General features: G+C 33.8%; 1 long non-coding RNA gene across 1 annotated transcript; it reads left to right on the top strand.

Annotated features, from left to right (window-relative positions):
* The first annotated feature begins 339 nt into the window (after nt 1-339).
* On the top strand, nt 340-4583 carry LOC143047853 (uncharacterized). The gene is made up of 3 exons (XR_012969678.1): nt 340-674; nt 2487-2558; nt 4109-4583. It is a non-coding gene; the product is annotated as an uncharacterized LOC143047853 (long non-coding RNA).
* The last annotated feature ends 11742 nt before the right edge of the window (nt 4584-16325 follow it).

The raw sequence follows: 16325 nt of genomic DNA, 5'->3' as shown, positions 1-16325 counted from the left end.
GAAACTACCCATTTTGTATAGCTCCTACCACGTAAATTGTTTGCAATATATTAAGGAGCCAGAACAATCATTTAACACACGCAATAAAAACCATGGTAGTTAATCTTACTTTAAAATAAACCAACAATCTCCTGATCACAATAAGACAGTTTATATACGATTAACTTTTACAAATATTTGACAACAACCTGGCTTGGTATAGAAAAGAGAACATGAAATGCGAGAGATTTATAAGTACAATGCTAAAAATAAAGGCTGATTATTGAAATGGAAGCTTTTATCTAGAACATGCCTCTGCATTACACAATATGTGACCATATTCAAGATTTGATTTCTTATCTTGACAATACCTAAACATTTACAATCGAAGTCAATTGCATATGTGTTCATAATGGCAACTTTAACCGTATTGTTTTCGTTGTGGATTGTTCAATTGAAACTGGTGAATACAGTTGACGAGGTCCAGCACAAACGCCTCCTACTCAATGATCCAGATGTTATCAATTCGAGGCTTATTAACCTTGAGAAATCAATGCAGGACGTGGTTCGCCTAACCCAACAACTACAGAATGTGCAGTCAACTGTAGCCCAACTACGAACACAAAATACCAATATGCAGTCAACCATAACACACCTACAAACAGAGCTAACACACGAAAAAGAAAGAAATTCTGGTAAGATGATTGTTTTCATATTTTCGCTATAATTGATTTTTAAAAATAAAATAAATCTGACAAAGCAACCATTTAACCTGTGTTTATGGTCAGTCTTTTGATTTGACGATTTGTATGACTCATGTCTTTGTGTACCAAAAGATAGATTTACATAGTACCTAACAATTTTTTTTTTTGCTGCAAATTGAAATAAGATTTCTTGCTGTAACTTATATGAAGTATTAATTTTTAATGAAACATAAACATATTATGCTAAAGAAATACTTTTACACCATTGTCCCAGGTTATTATAGGGTTAAGCGCTTACTAACATTCTCAACTCCGTCACATTATGCGCCTGCCACAAGTTAGAAAACTGTTTTGTGTCAATCCGTCCGGTATAGAAAGAAGCAAGATAAACAAAACCATGTATACATTTACTTTCTGTTTGACGATACGTTGAATTTCTCAAATATTAACATGACATTCCGTCATACTTTTCAACTGGACAGAATGATTTCATATTTTAAATCGGTCATGAAATCTCTTCATGTTCAGGTTTTTTTTTTTTTATATATAATTCGAATTGTGAAAGCACAAAATCAATCACTACCCCCATAAAACCGAGAAAAAGCCTATCTGTTTTGTTCTCTGGGGTGGGATTGTAATGAGCCAGAGAAGGGGGCAATTCCACCTACCAATTTCAAAATAAGGAATGGAGGAGACAAACCATATTTCTTTGATTGGCTTTGTTTGTTTCTAGTACGTATGTACGCCTTTCTTGATGTGGAGGGGTATATATAAGTGCGAGGCGTAGGTGCTGGGAAAAGGGACCCTAACCGATTTAAACACTTTCAAAGTTGAATGGCTAAACTATAATACCTCGCTCTTTTGTAAAATATTTTGTTAATAGAATAGATGGTTGCGACAAAACAGGAAATTAACTTATTTCTAGACTATTAGAATATTATGATAGACAATATACATTAAAGGTGTTTTTTTGCTTGTCAGTTTGAAAATTCCTCCCTTCCTTTCTTTACTTTTCAATATACCCCTACTTCACTGATATATATCGAAGGATCCCATCGAACTAGAGATAAAGGATACTAAAGATACAGTTAAGTCGGCCTCATATCCTGACTTACATCTAGAAATTGATAATGAGGGTCGGTTGAAAACAAAACTTTTGATGATTTCAGCTTTCCAATTGTGAACTTTCCATTTCTAAGTAGCAACATTCCTGCAGCATCTGCATACGGGGTATATATCTACCAATTGATACGATATTCCCGTGCTTGCATTTCCTATCATGATTTTTTTTAGAGGGTTGCTGCTCATAAAGGAAGCTATTAAACCAAGAGTTCAAAATGGTGAAGTTGAAATCATCCCTTCGTAAATTTTACGGACGCCATCACGAGTTGGTTGACCGTTATGGAATAACCGTTTCACAAATGATATCAGATATGTTCCTTACGTCGTAACTACAATCCCTTTCCCTTTCATGAATGTGATCTACCAATTAAGACTATTTACCGGATTTGTTATCACATAAGCAACACGACGGGTGCCACATGTGGAGCAGGATCTGCTTACCCTTCCGGAGCACCTGAGATCACCCCTAGTTTTTGGTGGGGTTCGTGTTGTTTATTTTTTAGTTTTCTATGTTGTGTCATGTGTACTATTGTTTGTCTGTTTGTCTTTTTCATTTTTAGCCATAGCGTTGTCAGTTTATTTTAGATTTATGAGTTTGACTGTCCCTTTGGTATCTTTCTTCCCTCTTCCATAATTATTATAACAGTGTTATTAAAAATATCCTTTTAATTTCCTTTCCAGATAGAGGATCAACGTATATTCGCTGGGGACGTAAACAATGTAGCGGCATTAACACAGAAATACTATACACAGGTACTCTATAGCTAATATCATATACTTAAAGGTTTAATTTTCATTTTGGAATACTTTTATTTGATAAATATTCTGATCTATGATAGCATGTGGGTTTTGCAAGCGCAGTCTTAAACAAAACAAAGTTAATACTCTTCCAGTTAAAAAATAGCAAAACATCCATTCTATTAATACTTTTAACTCTTTCTCTAAATATTTTAATTTTAGGCAGCATAATACATGTACATTACAAAAGCAACTAAATTTTATCAAAATTTCACTTTTATTACCGTAAATGAAAGTTGGCGGGGCATATTGAAATACCCCTGCTCGTCCTCCCGTCTGTCCGTTCGTCCTTCTGTCTGTCCTATTATAGGTATATAGTTATTTTGCGTAACTCCTCCTACAGTTTCAGTCCTAGGAAGTGTTCACTTTACTGGCCCTTTGTACAGATATTGTTGTGTGCATGTGCTCAGGATTTAGATTTTTATCAATATTTGCTCTTTTCGGAGATAGTTGAATTTTGTCATGTTTGGAGTATATACTTGCATAAGAGGTGCATAGCATTTTCGAATAACTTCTCTTACGGTTTAAATGCTATGAATTTTTCACTTTGCTGGCTGTTGTACATATATTGAAGGTTTGCATGTGGTCAGGGTCTAGATTTTTTATTCAAATAATTGCTCTTTTGGGAGAAAGCTAAACTTTGTAATTTTTGGAGTATTTATTTGTATGAGAGGTAGTCCTACAGTGAACTAAAAGCTTTGTGTACCCGTGCTCAACTTTGTGTATTTCAATATAATACTTTACATCTGCGGGGGCATCATTTGTGTCAATGATATCTCAAAGAAAGTCTCACATTGACTTTGTTATGATACAGTTACTTCAGAGTGGAGTTGAGAGAGGGGGCGGTGGCATGAATTTTTCTACTAATTTTTTATTACTTCTTTTATATATGACAAATTACAGAAAAAAGTTTTGACGATAGTTCATTTTATAAACAAATGCACCTGTCTGACAAATTACAGGTTTGTTACAAATTAGAAACATAATAATTATGGTGGTTTAATCAATCGAATCATTTGATACTGACTAGCTTTAAAGTAACAGTCATAGGGAAGAGATTAATTAATACATGATTTGTAGAAAGGTTAATGAAAATCCAAATATAAATAGTTTTTGTCAGGAGGAAAATAAAACTAAAACATTGGTGTTAAATACCATATTTCATTATTCTAGAAAACTACCCAGAAGAATCCTCTAGACTGACCAAATGAATTATATTTAACAAACTAGAACACTGTACATTATTTGTTAAGCAACTTTTCATATTCAAAGATATCGATTTAACCTATTTACAGAAATTATAATACTACCTAAAAAAATATATAAAGCATAATTACAAGTTCCAAATTATTTTTCATTATCTATTATGGTGGACAAAAACTTATATAATTAATTATCTGCTTCTTCTATTCAATAACACATATTGGATTAGGAATCAATCTTTGATTATCCCTTTATTCCTTATCACAATATACAAAACAAAGAACAGGTATATCTTTTTAAAGGTTTTGCAGCAGGCCAAGAATATCTTCAGTCTCATTATTATGGCGGCCCAGCTAATATGCTATGCCTCCCAAACAATCCTGAACTAAGCAATAGAACAGGACCCGGTAGCAGCTTATTGGTTGGAACAGAGTACGAAGATGGAAACTTCTTTGCTAATGGCGCACAAGATGAAGATGCCCCTTGTGCACTATGCAGAAGCACGAATACTTCATCAACTATAATGATACCTGGCAGAATTACTTGTGATGCCGGCTGGAAAATGGAATATCACGGTATATTGGCATCTGGCGCTTACACCCATAAACCGTCATCCTTTATTTGTCTTGATAGTCATCCCGAATTTCTTCAAGCTGGGAAAGATGACAAAAATGGTCATTTACTGTATGCTACCCGGACCAAGTGTGGATCTTTGGCCTGTCCTCCTTATGTTGACAACATGGCTATAAATTGTGTAGTTTGTTCTAAATAAAAAAAAAGATAACAATACTGGCTTTGTTTTCATCATGGCCCATTTTCGCATGTTCTCGATAAAAAAAAATTAATTACTGAATATAGAAGTGTCATGAATCGGTACTGTTCTTAGAAAGGAGTTCGTGATTTCAATGTTGGACAGATATCATCGATATAAGGAACTGCATATACATGTATGTGTGTATAAATCTTGACCATTAGAGACTAAGAAGAGTTTGTATCACTTACATGGAAATATGATTTACAACCATACTAAAATAACACATTTCTTTTTTTTCACAATGGTCCAAAAGTCCCTGAGGTGAAGAAATATAAAAATTATTTCAACATGAACCCAAATTTACATGTTGTGTTGAAAATAATTTCAACTGGTTTTTGATTTTCTAATATGTCCAAAACATATTAATATTGAATCTTGCCCAAAATGTATTAAATTCAGGTGAATAAAATAGAGAACGATATTGGAAATGTGTCAAAGAGAAAACAACCCGACCAAATGCTGAAAACCACAGAAGGCTACCAATGGGTCATTGAAACAGCGAGAAAATTCCGCACTCAGAAAAGGGCTTCAGTTGGACCCTTAATAAAAATGTGAAAATGGACGTCAAACTAAACTAAAAAACATATAATGAACTAAAATTAAAACTCTATCAAGACTAACAAACACAAGAGGCTCCTGACTGGGGACAGATACAACAATACGGCCGGTTTAACATGATAAGTGAGATCTCAACCCTTCCACTATACATTAAGCAATTGTAGAAAAACAAACACACAGCAATACGCACGGTAAATCCAGTTAAGTAGAAGTCCCAGTCGAGTGTCAGAATAGGTAAGAGAAGAAACTAAAGACTAGAATAAATGACTATTTTCATATTCAACCAGTGTCATCAGAGCATAGAGTTACCGCACAACCAAAACCTCTAAAATAAAGAAACGCAGGGCAGAAAAAGACAGATAAAACACCTCACATGAGAAATAAGACATAAGGCAACTGTAAATGGAGGATAGAGGAATAGTGAGATGTACTATGTTGATTCGCAATCCTATAAATATGGGATGATTTCAATGATTATTTATGTGAATTTATACTACAGTTGGTATGGTATCAAATCAGAAAGCTCTAGTACGAGTGGGAAAAATACGCCCACAACTTATTTTGTACTTTCAAATTGCTTTGAGGCAAAAGTTATCATACAAATGAGAGGTCTTGTTACATGTCGAAATCTTGGATTACATTAATTTTGTTAATACATTTTTAAAACATTGATGTTTAAATCTTAACATCATTTAAAACAAAAAAATCAGGGTACACAAAAACAACTACAATGTAGGAAGGTGCGAGAAGTTTCAAACAATTTGTGATGGTGACCGTAAAACATGGCAATATAGATATTGTTTTCTTTAGAGGGAAATAAAGTAGTTCTCCTTGAATATCATCAAAGTCTTTGTGGTTTTCCATGATATCATATTTAGTTTATTATTTGACAAAATTAACACTGTTTATCTTTACTATAAAGCACCATTGAAAACAGATGATAAACTTAGGAAGAAGCTATAAAGCTTCTGACTTACTTACTTACTTAAAGATACTTAAAGATGTTTTCAGGTACATGATCCTCACGGCCCCTCTTCACCAGACTCATAGATTAGGTCATAATTATTGCTGTTACTGCTGCTTCCGGTTATAACTGCGCGGTAATCAGATTAATATAGTTCCTCGTTTTTCCAATGATTGTCAAGTCTGTTTTTAAAGGCATTAACAGACGGTGCCTTAACCACTTTTTCTGGTAGTTTGTTCCAGGTTTTTGCTATTCTCACCGTAAAACTATTTTTCCTAAGATTAGTATTAAACCTTTGATGTATGATTTTACTACTATTTGTTCTTGTACTGTGCCTATTCTCTGTGCTCGACATTAGTTTTAGGAAAGTACTAGTTTCCGGGTCATATTTATTGTGTATGATCTTAGAAGTTTCAATCATGTCCCCTCTTATTCTTCTGTACGCTAGTACTAGTGTTGGTAATTTTAATTTCTTAAGCCTTTCTTCGTAGCTTAGGTTTTTAAGTCCAGGTATTTGTTTTGTAGCTCTCTTTTATACACTTTCAATTTTATCGATATATTTTTTCTAAAAAGGTGCCCATACTGAACTAGCATAATCTAGATGTGTTCTTACAAGTGTTTTATATAATGGAATAAAGATTTCTGCATTTAGATTTTTGAATGATCTTCTTAATGCCTCAAAGATTGAATTTGCTTTATTTACTTTCTCACATATATGCTTTTCAAAAGATAATTCTTCATCAATGACTACCCCTATATCCTTCTCTTCTTTGCATCTGCTTATTTCTTTTCCTAGTAGATTATATTTTTCAATATTTTGTTTTGATTTTTTGCTAATATTCATATGTTTACATTTTTCTGGATGAAACTTGAGTAACCATGAATCACTCCATTTCTCTAGTTTGTCTAAATCCTTTTGTAATGTTTCATGTTCTCTGTCTTCCTTTATTATTTTAAAGATTTTTGTATCATCAGCAAATAAGTAAGCATCTGAGTTAACTCCTTCCGGTAAGTCATTGATGTAGAGTACAAATAAGATTGGTCCTAGTACTGAGCCTTGCGGTATTCCTGAGGTAACTTCCTTTCATTCCGATGCTTCGCCATTTATTGAGACTCTTTGTTGTCTATTTGATAGAAAATCTCTTATCCAATCTAGTATTGGGTTTTGTATTCCATAATTTTCAATTTTCTTTAGCAGCCTTTTGTTTGGTACTTTATCAAAAGCTTTCATAAAGTCTGTATATACACAATCTACCTCATATCCATCGTCTATCGCCTCTGTCCATTTGTCAATTACCTCTAGTAATTGCAATGTTGTTGATCTCCCCGAGATAAATCCATACTGCTTATTTGAGAATAACCTGTTTAGCTTCATATGTTTTATTATATGTTCTCTTATGATTTTCTCCAATATTTTACAAACAACTGATGTTAGACTCACTGGGCGGTAATTTTTTGCTTGCGATTTGTTTCCTTTTTTAAATATAGCGCTAATAAGTGCATTCTTCCATTCTTTTGGTACTGTCTTTTCATTCAATGATTGGTTAAAGATCAAGCTCAAGGGTTCAGCTATACTTTCCATTGTTTCCCGAAGCAGTCTGGGGTGTAGTTTATCAGGACCTGGTGATTTATCAATCTTTAGCTTTTTTAAGTGTTTCATTATCATATCTTTGTTGATTATTAAATCAGTTAATTCATTTTCAATATTTATTGGATTTGGTACAGGGATTTCGTCATCTGGTTCCTGCAAAATATTCTGATAGTATTTCCGCTTTTTCTTTATCGTCATCTGTTTTTTGAGATTTATTATCGTCGGGATCAGTGTGTAAATCACCAATACCTTCCCTTGTTTTGGACTTTGATTTTACGTAACTCCATATTGCTTTTTGGTTTGCTTTTGCATTTTCTGATAATCCCTTCTCAAATTTCTTCTTTAGTTTATTAACTGATGATTTTGTTTTATTCCTTACTCTGTTATACTCAGCTCTAATCTCCGGGTCTTGGTTGGTTACAATTTTCTTTGACAGTATATTTTTCCTCTTAATTAATTCTCTTGTTTTTTTTGTCTACCGGGAAAGTGTTTTTCTTCTTCCCAATGTGTGTCATTTTTTTGTTGTTGGTACGAATCTTTGTTCTAATTCATTTAAAGTGGTTAAAAAGTAATTCCAGTTTGTGTCAACAGAAAAGTCATCTTTAATTTCTTCCTGCCAACTTATCTTATCCAATTCTAGTTTACAATCATGGTAGTTCCCATGGTCATACAGCTTAGCTATTCTTGGTTTGATCTTTATGTTTATATAACAGTTGTAGTCAAAGGACAATACACAGTGGTCACATGTAAAAAGAAAACTTCACTACATTTCAAAGGAAAATGTTAACTTCTGTTCCTTAAATATAATTACTTAAATAAATCAAACAACTTCTTAGGCCGTGACTAAATACAAACTTTCGCACGAGAAACAATTCTGACTCAGAACACCCCCCCCCCCTTTTTTTTAAAGTAAAGTGGTTGCTACTTTAAGAAAGTCATTTTGGATGATTTGCAGTAGTTTAAAGATGTCTCGATTACGCATTAAAAACGTAGGCTACATCAGCGTGCTTACAGACGAGGAAAAAGAATTGCGATTTTCAGGATCACTACATTTCTATCATTTTCTGTTTGTTTCAAATGGTATTTTTTTTCTCCAAGGAGTATTTGGCATAGGGAGGGGGTATTTTTTTGTCATTTCTAATTAAATATTAACTGATCTGAGATACTTCACAAACAAACTATTAATCTCACCCTTTTTCAGTAATGCATTTATGAATGAATCGTTGCTTGAGTAAATACCAGTGGCAAATATTTCTGTCAGTGTGTACTTCCAGTCGATTTGGGAAGACCTTTTAAAATTGATTATGTGTTAGGCAATGCTGATGGATGAGTCTTGATAAGAGATTAATAAGGTTACATAAAGTGTTTTTATAACAAATAAATATATCAAGTTTAGACAAATATTTCTGCAAAGAACTTTATTAATAAGTGTTATAAGTATCAATTTTATATAAAAATCGTTTCTTTTTTAAATATACATTGGAAAATTGAAGTTCTGAATGCTTAGTTTTGTGTACACTCAACCTACACAAGGCCTCATCGACTATCGATTGCATGTAGACAAAACATGATTTACACTACATGAAAACATTGAGTTTTATCAATGGGAACGTAATTATGTTTAGTTTATGTGTGAGTTACACTATCACAACACCGAGTTTATGTCAATGTGAACACGGCCTTACTGTCTAACAGTTCATAAAGAATGTACAGCTGTTATAAATGAAAAGCTCAAAGAAAGCAACTATGTCTTAAACTTTTCAATTGAAACGAAACCAACTTAAGACGCATTTAATGTCATAAACAGAACATACGATTTTTGAAATATAGATTTAAAACAAGTTCTCTTGTCTCGTTTATACATTTTCAACATTGATTATTTGTAATACCGTACGCGTGTTATTCAAAACAAACACTAAGGTTAACATGGCGATCTTACGGATTCTTTCCGCATGTTTACTTTTATGAATGCTTTTTCTAGTTAAATTGGGTCTGTTCAAAGTTTCATTTTGAGGAAAAGGTATTGGAAAAACTTGTTCGTTTGGAACATAAAATAGAAATATACGAGGAGAGTGCAAAACGATGAGATAATTCAATTGTTTCTAAATTGGAAAAGATGGACGAAGTTTTAAAACAATCAAAAACTTTCACGGATTCAGTACAAGCTGCTCAAGAACAGATGGAAAATGAAACTGAATTTTATGGAGATAAAATCGACAATTTGTTTAATTCTTTTTCTTTAAAAATTCACAAATTTACTGAAGCTGGGAAGAAGAGGGAAAATGCTGTAGAGCTGATGCAGTTGAAGTTTTTCCAAGAGCAGAAACGCTTCAATCAATATTTTGAAAATATGGGAGAAAACATAAAAGTTATATCTAATAAGACAATGCAAGAACTATTTTCTGGACGGAAAGGTAGGTTTCATCGAATAACATTAACATTGGGATATACTGTTTCCCTGTAGAAACAGGGAAAAGTTATTTTTTTGTCATTTGCACATACCATTTGTTTGTACATGTTTGTAACACGGCCAGCAAATGAACTCCAAACTTATTACTTTTACATTTCAACATATTGATTTCCACGCCCAGATATATAGAATATAAATTTCTTTTAGGATTGTTAAATGAAAACACGAATAAATGAACTTGAATCATTAAATCCTGCAAAAAGCTTGTATATATATGTATATAATATTTAAAGTTCCTCATTATTGATGGTATGATAAAAGAGGCTGTATATTTATCATCTCAGATAGGACCAATATCGTGTGTTAGGGATATTATTTGTTGTGTCTGTACACCCGTTCGATCGTCTGTTCGTCCGTCTGTCCCGATTCAGGTTAATGTTTATGGTCAAGGTAATTTTTTTATGAAGTTCAAGTCTAATCAACGCATGTTCCTATGATCTTTTTTATTTTAATACCAAATTAGAGTTTTTACCTCAATTTTAATGTCCAAATAACATAGAAAATGATAGTGTGGGTGGGGCATCCTTCTACTATGGACACATTCTTGTTAATTATGAAACTATTAAATGTTCCTTATTCGTCTTTTTATCAATTTTAACTCCATAGTTTCTGATGTACACATATACCTATATAAAGGACATATTTTCTTATGTGATGTCATTCATAAAAAAAAATTGCCCCTTAATTAAGTGCTTAATTATAAACACATAATGAGTTTTACGTGCTATTCTTTTGGAGGCTACAGAGTTAAACGTGGGAATAAGAACTTAATTAAATTTAAAAAAAATGAGCCACAAAGTAATTTTAACTGTTTTGACACAAGTTATAAAATAAATTTCATGTAGATGGTCAAACAATCAACAGAATGATCAATGCAAGGTTCCGATCAAAACAGAACCAGGAAAGTCCTGTATAAATGATTATCTTTAAAAAAAAATACACTTCATTATTCTTTTTAATTGAATGGCTTACCCGCTACATATTGAAAAGTCTTTGTATATTTTAAATTCTTCTCTACACCTTTTTAGCTCACCTGGCCTCTCCATCCAAATAACAATTCAAAAAAAGTAAACCATTATAGGTCGATGTACGGCCTTCAACACGGAGCCTTGGTTCACACCGAACAACAAGCTATAACGGGCCCAAATATTACTAGTGTAAAACCATTCAAACGGGAAAACCAACGGTCTAATCAATATCATATTTAAAAAAAACGAGAAACGAGAAACACGTATAAATTACATAAACAAACGACATAGTTTAAAAAAATGTGTCCGGTGACCCGGCCAACCAACTTAAATGGCCACCATGGCTAAAAGTGTTAATACGTTTATGGGTAAATTTAAGGAAAATTTGCCGTTTTTGGTTATTATCTTGAATATTATTATAGATAGAGATAAAATGTAAACAGCAATAATTCTACATGATCGAAATAATCAGTTCACCCCTGAAGGAGTTATTGCCCTTTAAAGTCATTTTTTTTAGCAATTTTCATATATTTTGTAAATTTTTGTAAATTTTTACATAATATTTTCCTCTGTAATTACTGGGCCAAGTTCATTATAGATAGAGATAATTTTAAGTAGCAAGATTGTTCAGTAAAGTAAGATCTACAAACACATCACCATCACAAAACACAATTTTGTCATGAATTTATGTTTCCTTAGTTTAATTTGCACATAGAGCAAGGTGAGTCTCTAGTTTCGAAATTTTTTTAGGAAAAAGTACGTGTCATATCGTGTATACAAATTGAATCACCTTTAAACTGTCAAAACACACAATATTAAGTACAAGAATTCAAAACTAATGTAAAAATCAAACAAATTATCACGATAAGGAACCGTACAGTATTGAATTGCAAAAATAACGATAGAAAAGAATTACCTGTAATCATAAAGGAAAAAAAAACAAATTTAACTCTGAATAGCACATGGTCTTAATAAGTGTACTCGAATATCTCAAGAAAGAAGTTTAACTTTGTATTTATCGACTTCCTACCATAGACAGCAATGTCCGGTATGAACTATTCGCGATCGGCGGATATTGTTTCCGAAAAACATTTTTCCATATTATTACTGGAAAAAGATTATTTGTCTAAATGCGCATCAACAGTAACCTTTTCTGGGAGTTTAATTGATTTGAAATTAAGACGAATATGATTTATGTATAATAAAGTGATGACTCTTTTCCTTTTGTTTTAGTGGCAATGACAGCCTGTGTGTCGAGTGGTGGTACAAAATCTAGTGGTTATATTGTAAAATTCGACGATGTACGAACCCAAGTTCGTATAAACAACATAGCCTCATTTCGTACAAGTGGGCAATTCACCAGTGAAGTCAACGGACTTCATCTCGTATCAGCATGGATCTATACTACAACTAATTATGGATATTTTTGTACATACAAAAATCAAATGGTTATAGGCAGTACCACTTTTAATTATATTTCTACACGTGCTACTATTGAAAACACAGGCACTGCTGTTGTAGCTGTAGAATTACAAATTGGTGATACATTAAGGATACAAACTGTTAAATCTAGGACAGTTATATCCAATCCAGACTCTTGTTTCACCATTGCTAAATCGAACTAGGGAATCAGTTTTTGCAGTGCCGCATTGTAGTTAAACACATATGGTTGATTAAGAAGTACGTTGTGAAAGGATATCGAATGAAAGTGATAGAAAACAATTAATGAATTGAAGATAAAAATGATCAGGTTGTCTACAATCATCCCCTCATTAAGCTCCACCAAAGTTACATTTTACGACGAAATGATTTCATATATAATAATATATGCACACCTCATTTGTGAAGGTATTCCAGATAATTCGATGCTTACTTTCAAACATCTATTTCAAAGTTTTCAGATTGACATTGTATGTATAATTTTATTTTTATGATGCTTTTATTTCAGTAAATCTTTTTCTATATTTCATAATTAATTATTTTTCAAAACTACAATATGAATAAGATATGTTGTGGGGTTAAACATTTATTTTACCCAAAACAACAGAACACTTATGTTAACCTACTATATGTTTTAAGTTGCTATATGTTCGAAAATGGCAAGGATACTGAGCGGGCAATTAAAAACCAGGAGTTGTATTAACGAGAAACAGATCTTACAATTATACCGAACTCATACGTAAAATGAACCCGGGAAGTTCATGTACGTATGTCTTTTTATTTTTAGCCATGGCTTTTTCAGTTTATTTTCAATCTATGAGTTTGACTATCCCTCTGGTATCTTTCCCTCCTTCATAAACACTGACAAAATCAAAAGGTATCCATCAACGGAACTAGTAAAATAAAATCTGTCATACTTTTGCCATTGTATATGCCTTTCCGAAGAAAATAGTGGGTTAAATCTGGTTTTATAGCTAGCTCAAACAAACATAATCTGTAAATGAGAATATAACTGGGATACACTGCCAAATTTGTGTCAGTATGCATCACAACACCGAAGCAAAAACAAAAAGACGATCAGACAACAAAATACTATAAACGACAAATAAAGATTATGCATTACGAGCCCTGCGTGCTAGTGGTTTATGCCACAGGATAGTGATATGCGTCAAGTGTGGTTACAATTCATTGATTTGTTAACTACCGCTGGCTAGCATACTTGCTGTGTGAAAAGAAAGCCGTGTGTGTAAGTCTTTCCTGCCAGTACATAGCCTCTACACTATCAAGACTCCTGCAGTGCCTCCCCGCGACAATGTACGTAAACCTTAAACGTCTAGTACCTCAGGCTAAACTGCATGAGATCTCGGAGCAGCAAGGGTCCTCGTGATGCAGTGTGTAGGCCCACAAGTGTTTGGACATGCCCTACCACTCACCATCCTTGACCCAGCTATGGGAATATAGGCGGTTAGATGAGCCCAGTAAGGCAACTCATCTAGGAGATGGTAAACTTCGAAAACAAACCTGGATAGAATGGATTCATAAGCTCAGGACAGCAGCCCTTCTAGAGGATGGAAACCTTGACTACAAATTCCCTGGCCCTTCAGGTTGGAGTGTTGGGCATGGAGTTAACTCCCCGGTCCTGTAAAAACTACTACAGTTACAGAAACCACAACAAATGAAATTAGATTACTCTCTGTTATAGGTTCAACGGCGGACTCAAACCACAGCGAAATGATATCTCCTAGTGAAAGATCTATTGTGGAAACTATGAAAATGAATATGAGTCTTGTAGGGCCTAAAGCACAAATACATATAGGAGCCTGAAATGTTCGAACCATGTATGAAAAATCAAAGACTGAACAGGTCATCAAGGAAATGCAGCACTACAGGTTAGACATTCTGGGTGTGAGCGAATGTCGTTGGACTGGATCAGGAAAGACAAGAACAAATAGTGGAAACATCATCCTACACTCTGGTAACATTGACAGACATATTAATGGTGTAGCAATAATTGTATGCAAAGAAATGGCAAAATCATTACTAGAATGTGAACCAATCAGTGAAAGATTAGTAACAGCAAGATTTAACTCCAACTTCTGTAAACTTTCTATCATACAGTGTTACGCACCAACAAATGATGCTGAAGAGGAGACCCGGGATGATTTTTATGAACAGCTGGAGACATTTCCAACGTACCTCAACACGACATGCTGGTAATAATGGGAGACCTAAATGCTAAAGTAGGATCCGACAACACTGATGCTGAGAATGTGATGGGCAGGCATGGTTGCGGGGTGAAAAATGAGAATGGTTAACGTTCTATCGATCTTTGTCTTTGCAATAAACTGGTGATAGGCGGGACCATCTTTCCACATAAAACCAGAACAGAAAGAGACTAGACACAGCAAGGTTGAAGTCACCAAACGTCAAGAAAGCTTTTTGCTTACAATTGAAAAATCGGTTTAGTGTGCTAGATAACTCTGATGATGGAGAAGATAGTGTACAAGAGAAAAGGGATAACATCAAAGATATTTATGTAATGACGGCAGAATAGACAGTTGGTCACAAGACAAAAAAGAACAAAGATTGGTTAACATCGGAAACATGGCCAAAAATCGAAGAAAGAAAGACTATAAAACTGAAATCAGTAAATACAAAATCCAAAAGGTTACAAGATCAACTGCAAGTAACATACAGAACAAAAGACAAAGAGGTTAAAATAAGTGCTAGAAAAGATAAAAGACAATATCTTGAGGACCTTGCAAAAGAAGCAGAAAAAGCAGCCATTCTTGGAGAGTTATTAAAGTACAATTTACAAAATCACCAAACAACTCTGTGGAACATCAGATGCACAGACAACATGTATGTAAACGACAAAAATGGCAAAGCATTGGAAACAGAAAGGTAACAAGCGGAAAGGTGGGTCCAACATTTCAAAGAGGTATTAAACTGGTCGAACTTGATTTGATAGCTACCCCTGAACAATCAGAAGATGATTTAAACATCAACACAGAACCACCAACTATAGATGAAGTAAGAAATGTCATTAAATCATTAAAGACGGGGAAGGCACCAGACATTGATTCCATTCACGCAGAGATGTTAAGGCAGACTTTGATACATCATCCAAATTACTCCACAATCGTTTCCTTGTCATCTGGGAAAAAGGGGACATGCCATCAGACTGGAGCAAAGGCCTGATTGTGAAATTACCAACGAAAGGCAATCTACGCAACTGTGACAACTGGAGAGGGATTACATTACTTTCTGTTCCTAGTAAGGTCTTTTGCAAAATTCTTTTAAAGAGAATTGATAAAATTGTTGATAAAAAGCTTAGAGAAGAACAAGCAGGCTATAGAAGAGGCAGAGGATGCATTGACCAAATTTTCACTCTTAGGAACATCATCGAGCGATGCATTGAATGGAACACACCACTTTTCATTAATTTCATTGTCTTCAAAAAGGCCTTTGACAGTATACATAGAGAAACTCTTTGAAAAATAGTTAAATCATATGGAATTCCACCTAAGATATTGATGCTAATAAAAGCCTTTTACAACAGCTTTGAATGCAGTGTCATCCTTGATAGCTCTATCTCAGACTCATTTGAAGTAAAATCTGGTGTAAGACAAGGATGTCTTATGTCACCAATCCTATTGTTATTGGCTGGATACAAAGAAATACAGCATCAGACAAGAAAAGGGGTATCCAGTG

The sequence above is a fragment of the Mytilus galloprovincialis genome, chromosome 10, assembly GCF_965363235.1.
Source record: "Mytilus galloprovincialis chromosome 10, xbMytGall1.hap1.1, whole genome shotgun sequence".
NCBI classification, from domain to species: domain Eukaryota; kingdom Metazoa; phylum Mollusca; class Bivalvia; order Mytilida; family Mytilidae; genus Mytilus; species Mytilus galloprovincialis.
This window is presented reverse-complemented; position numbering and strand designations above follow the sequence as displayed.